Genomic DNA, 6000 nt, shown 5'->3' with positions numbered 1-6000 from the left:
CACAAACATTTCTAATCAGTAAAGTTTTTTGCGAGTATCTCGCCAACTTGCGTCTGAAAGAGGTTGGAACAGTCACAATAGTATTGAGCTCTGACAATGTAGATAGCAGAGGTCTTCTTGTTAATGCTCCGTTGATTAGTAGTCCCATGTGTGGCAATATTGCAGACGATACAGGGTGCCGGATATTCCCTGTTTCGACCACTAGGGGTCTTCCGCAGCTTGCCACTGTATCAAAAAATTATTACAATGCCATAATTGATATATTAACAGAGAAATTCTGACTCGACATTTCTATTCAAGTCTCTGCAGTTGCATGTAATACATATTCTTACAAAGTAACATTATTGCCAGTTGGAAAGGATCTCCTGCATTACAAATCATATAGAATTGAAATATAAAGTTACCACAGTATTTAAGGTATAGATCATTACTTACACAAGGGCTGTATCATAACAAGCTCCTTTGTTGGATGGGAACAACTGTCCTTATAGTATAACCTATGGTTTGGTTAGGTTAAAGTAGCTCAGCTAATTGCATGCATCTGTATGTGTGCAATCTTAAAGGTACAATGTCTTTTTATAGATAACTGTATAAATTTAGTGTGGTATTCAAACCGTGGGGATATAGGGACCCAAACAGGTGTATATATTTGGTCTCCTGCTGTCTCAACAACAAATCTATGTTGTTTGTGATGTCATGATTGCGTTTAATGAATCGCCAAATAATAAAGAAAGATCTGTGGTTTTCACAGGTGTGCTTTTCACTGGCAGGATCACAGGGTTGCGCTGGGCCAAAAGAGTTCTGCATTTAGCATGCATAGACAACTTCGTTATCTATCTTCTTATAACAACCCTATAAAGTAGGTGAGTGTCATTATCATTTCACAGTAAGGAAAGTTCAGCAGTGGATTTTACAGTAGAATGGGCTCCCTAGGGAGGTGGGTGAGCTCCCCCCCCCCCCACTGGCAGACTTTGAGCAGAGGCTGGACAAGCACTTGTCAGGGATGCTCTAGGCTGATCCTGCATTGAAGAAGAACAAGACTTGGTTTTTATATGCCGACTTTCTCTACCACTTAAGGCAAAATCAAACCAGCTTACAATCTCCTTCCCTTCCCCTCCCCACAACAGACCACACACCCCCGTGAGGTAGGTGAGGCTGAGAGAGCTCTAACAGAGCTGTAACTTGCCCAAGGCCACCCAGCTGGCTTCATGTGTAGGAATGGGGAAACAAATCCCGTTCACCAAATTAGCCTCCACCACTCATGTGGAGGAGTGGGGAATCCAACCTGATTCTCCAGATCAGAGTCCATCTCTCCAAACTACCGCTCTTAACCATTACACCATGCTGGCTCCCATTGAGCAGGGGGTTGGACTAGATGGCCTCTATGGCCCCTTCCAACTCTCTGATGAACTTCCAGGAAGTGAGGTTGAGACTGCAGGAAGGGCCTGCCTAAGGCCTCTGGTCAGTGAGTTCATGGGAGAGGCGAGACTCGCACTGGGGGCTTTCGTTTCTCTGTGACCCAACCACACTGTGGTCCCCGCTTGCCTCCTGTGAGCCAGTTGGAAGAACTGCTGTGCTCTGAAGGGCAGCCCAGAAATGCCCAAAGTGCAGAGGGGAGGGGGGCCGTGGTACCCCGGGCCTCATCCTGCCTGGGGGGGTGGGGGTCCTGGGCTCTGGCCCTCCAGCTCGGGGCTTCTGCCCCTCCTCCGCGCTCCCCCTTCCTGCCCGATGGTTTCCTGGACTCCAGAGTGGATGCAGGGGGAGGCTTGGCATCACTGCACAGGGACTTCAGTCCCCTGGATCAGGGCCAGCTTCTAGCTTTCATTTCTCCGAATGCTGAGCTTGGCGTGGGGAAGCGAAACCCGAGCGCTTCTGCCGTGTTCAGTTGGCTGCGGGGGGGGGGGGGGGCTCCTGGCAAAGAGGAAGCGTTTTCAGTGTGTGTGTGTGGGGGGAGAGGTCCTGGTTCTATGGCATGGGGCTCTGCTGGGAGGGCTTGAGAGACAGCTTAGTTCCAGCAATTTGGGGGTGTCTCTGTGCCCCAGGTGAACGGTTAAAGAGGTTTCCAAAAGGCTTTGGGGGAGGGGGGAAACTGCTTCCCCCACCTCGTGTAGGGTTTCCAGGTACCCCCCTGTGGCCACTGGCATGGGGTAGGGGGGATGGTTGCCAGATCCAGGCTGAGAAACTCCTGGAGATTTGGGGGTGAGACCTGGGGACCCTCCTCGAGAGCCAGGCTGTGGTTTCCTCAATCACCGCCACTGCCCTGCGTTCTCTTAGGCATGGGGGGGGGTCACCTTACAAGCCATCCCTGAAAGAACAAATGTTTTAGCCTTGACCATGTGTTTAATCTTTCGCAAAACACTTACTGACAATCTAGGTTATTTCTGATGTTTTTATGCCCTTGTGACTGTCTGGTTTCTATTCACGTCCCCATTTTTCCAACAATCATCTGTTGGACTCCTTGGGTAGAGTCCAGACTCCCCCTCCCTTCTCTGACCACTGTCTGACTTCGATATCTTAAATCCTGCCTTGTCCTTTTAAACTTTTATTAATTTTATATGGGACCCTGAAATCTTTTAGTATCTTATTGCTAAGTCCAGAAATCAATAATTGGAGGTATTTGAAATTGTCTCCCAATCGAAACCATAAAGCAGCCATGAAGCAGCCATCCTGTGTACAAAACTACTTCTTCAATATTCCAAACTTATCAGACTTAAGGGCTTTGCACAAACATTCTTCCCATAGAACTCTAGACTTCTTATTTTTAACTCTACATAATTCACTTTAGCCATTTATTTCTCTCCAACAAGCTTGCTTCCTCCTCTGGGATTGTTGATTTGGTGGCTGTTTAATGTTTCTACCTATCCAGCCCCTGAAGGAGTTCTACCTTGTTTTACCATTTAACCTTGGCTAAAGGTTCACTAACTCTCTCATTCGCAGATCTCCTTTCCTGTAGCATTCATAGATTGTACATCTTAAACTAGCATTTAATCTGTTATTTTATTTAAAAGCTCCTTTCAAAAATCATTTTACTTCTGCCCTGACTGCATTGTCTATTTTTAGCTGTCTGTCTGCAAAGCAGTCTGTGAAACAAGGTTTGTGCAGAAAAACGGGAAGTGTCTTTTTGAATCTTTATAAGTTGCTAACGGTTTTCTTATAAGATTTCTATGTAAGCTAATACCTACAATATATAGCTTTAATATACTGTTTCTATTAATTATTAAGTTTAAGCTTGCTTTCACTATATATATTCCTTTAAGCATAATTTTATTTCCCTTAACAATTGCCAAGCTTATCTCATGAGCTGTCAGATTCCCTTCTCCTTTCCCAAGCCTTTGTGCTGGGGCTCTGGGTATGCTTCTTGACCTTTTGCACATGTTGTCTGGGTTGATGGGATTCTGCAAAAGTCTCCCTGAGTCCAGAGGCCAGTGGACAGAGATATTTTTGGGATGAAATGCCCTCATCCATCAATGGAACCAGGTCACTCCTCTCCTTTCCCTGTTGCCTCCACTCTTGGCCCTCTAACTCAGTAAAGACTCTCATGTCTTGCAGATTAATCCATCAATCCTTTCACAAACAGCCTGCCTGGTTTTTCAGCCACGGGAAAGAGGAGAATCTTGACAGTACCATGTTTTATGCTTTCCCTATATCCTTTATATATATATGTGTGTGTGTGAAACATTCCTATTAGCTTGAATATACTTTTAAAGCAGACTGTCTAAGCATTATTCTCTTCCTCCCCCCCTCTGCCTATTTTAGATTCTCCTGTCTGCAACATTTGCTCAGAGCAGGAAATTCCTAGCCTAACCACAGAGAAAAAGCAGAAGAGACCTTTAGTTTCACAGCTTTTGTCCTTTTCCTACAATCCAGGCCTTACCGGGAGACTTCTTTGGTTCATATTAAAAGCCATTTTATATATGCTTGCCATCTTTATATATACTGTCAGAGGTGAACAGGTGATTGCCTCCATCAGACCCCATCCTCTGCCCCATAGATCTGTCTGCTTGGCGTCAGTGGTCAGGTTTCATTAACCAAAGTGAGGATGAGCCAGGATTTGCATTTCATGGGACCACCTGACTCCTGCCAGGAGCTGGAGAGTGTGGCAGAACCCACCGCCCTGGTCTGGCAGTATACCCCGGAATGGCCACCCGGAAGCTGGCTCTGAGCATGTGCAGAGTGCCTCTCCCTTGCCAGCACTTAAGTTTTAGGGGGTGAAGGGCACAGGAGACCCCCACCGGGCTCCGTTTTGGTTTGTGAATTCGGGCCAGCCGAGTCCCCTTTCCTCGCTGCCGGCAGCTGGTGATGCTGCCCCGGCTCTGGAAGCGGATTGGGCAGGGAGGGGGGCAAGAGTCTGGATCAGGGTGGGGGGAGGCTGTTCTTGGGAAAGCGTTTCTCTGGAAAACACCCCCCCCCCAGTTGGGTGGTGCACCAGTGTGTGGGGGGGAGGGGGATCTCCCCCCAAACAGGAAAGGGGCCTTGTTTGTTCATTCAAGGAACTCCCACTTTCCGTTTCCTTCAGACAGAAGCTCAGGGTGGCTCAAAGAGGGCTGAAGGGTTAAAATCCGCCCCCCTCCCCTCCCCTCCAGCCCCTATTCCTCCAGTGCCAGGAAAACCTTTGCCTGGATGAATAAAGTCCTGAGAGCAGCAGGGCCAGTCCCACGGAGGGCCCGGTCTGTTCTCCTTCCTCACCAACGGACTGCTAACAGGAAGATCTCAGACCTCATAAAAGAGGGCATCTCACCGCAAACCCCTCCCTGCACCCCTGAAATGGACGGTTTCAGGGATGGGAGCAGAGATGCTGGAGCAGGAGGGATGGAAACTACTCAGGTCGTTCATGGTAAGGCGAGAGAACGGGGTCGCACTTGACCGTGGAAGAAGTGGAAAGGATTTCTGTGGGTCCATCTGGGGCTGGAGCTAGCTGCCCTCTGGGTTCTGTCTTTGGGGGGCGCTGCTTTGGAGGGAAACTCTGACCCCTTCCTGGGAGGCCACCTGGCTGGGCCCCTGCAGGGCCATTCCAGTGTGGGCATCATCTTGGTGGTGGTGGGCACATCGAGGGCTCCTGGGGATCAGAACGTCCCCCCCCCCATTTCTCTCTCCAGGAAGAAAAGCTTTGCCATGAAAGGAGCAGAGAAAGGAAAGAGGCAGGGGGGAGATCTCGGCAGGAAGGGACTGTGGCACAGTCTGCCCTCGATTACCTGGAAGGGAAGGAGAACAGGGCAGGTGAGAGAATGCACCTGGCCAAAGATGTTCCCCTAAGAGGAGCCCCCCCCCCACAGAGCATCTCACGCAGCCAGACTCCACCCCCCACCCCAGACACTTCAGCTGTGGCTTTTCAAGCTCCCCCCAGCCACAGAGATGGTCTTTCCTTTTTTTTATTAAACAACAGAAAATTGCTTTCCTGCTCCTCCTTTACCTGCCCACTTTCCTCACCCTCCCTGAGTACATCCCATAAATTGCACCTTTTTGTACATGACTGTTGCCCCCGTACTGTTTTCCTAACCTAATTGGGTGCTTTTTTCTTCTCCATTACCTGGAGGTTGGCAAACCTAATTGGGGGGGGGGGCCCTCAGGGCCGAGAGGTGAAGAGCTGGCCCCGCCCTGCCCGAGAGGGGGGTTTCTTTGCCCCTCCCAAAAGAAAGAGGCCCCATGGGCTGAACACATCAGACCAGCAGCCTGCCCCACTTGGACAGGGCAGGGGGGGGAAAGCCCCCTGCAGAGGGGCCCTGCTGAGGAGAAGGAATGGGGGTAGGAAGGAGAACCTGGGGGGCTTCAATCTACCCCCCTGCAAAGACCCCCCTCCCCTTTCCCCCCCGCTGTCTCGCCCGCAAGGAGAGCAGCAGCTGCTGCTGGGGCGTCTGCCCGGAGACCGATGACGCGGCGCCAGAGGGAATGCCCATTGGTGCTCCTTAGGGCCGGGACCCCGCCCACTCCCCGCGATGTCCGCACGCGGACGGCCCCTCTGCGAGCCGGGCAGGGGAATTGGGGGGGGGGGGGCTTTTCTTT

Source organism: Euleptes europaea, chromosome 1 (assembly GCF_029931775.1).
Source record: "Euleptes europaea isolate rEulEur1 chromosome 1, rEulEur1.hap1, whole genome shotgun sequence".
In the NCBI taxonomy this organism is placed as follows: domain Eukaryota; kingdom Metazoa; phylum Chordata; class Lepidosauria; order Squamata; family Sphaerodactylidae; genus Euleptes; species Euleptes europaea.
Note: the sequence above shows the minus strand (reverse complement) of the source record.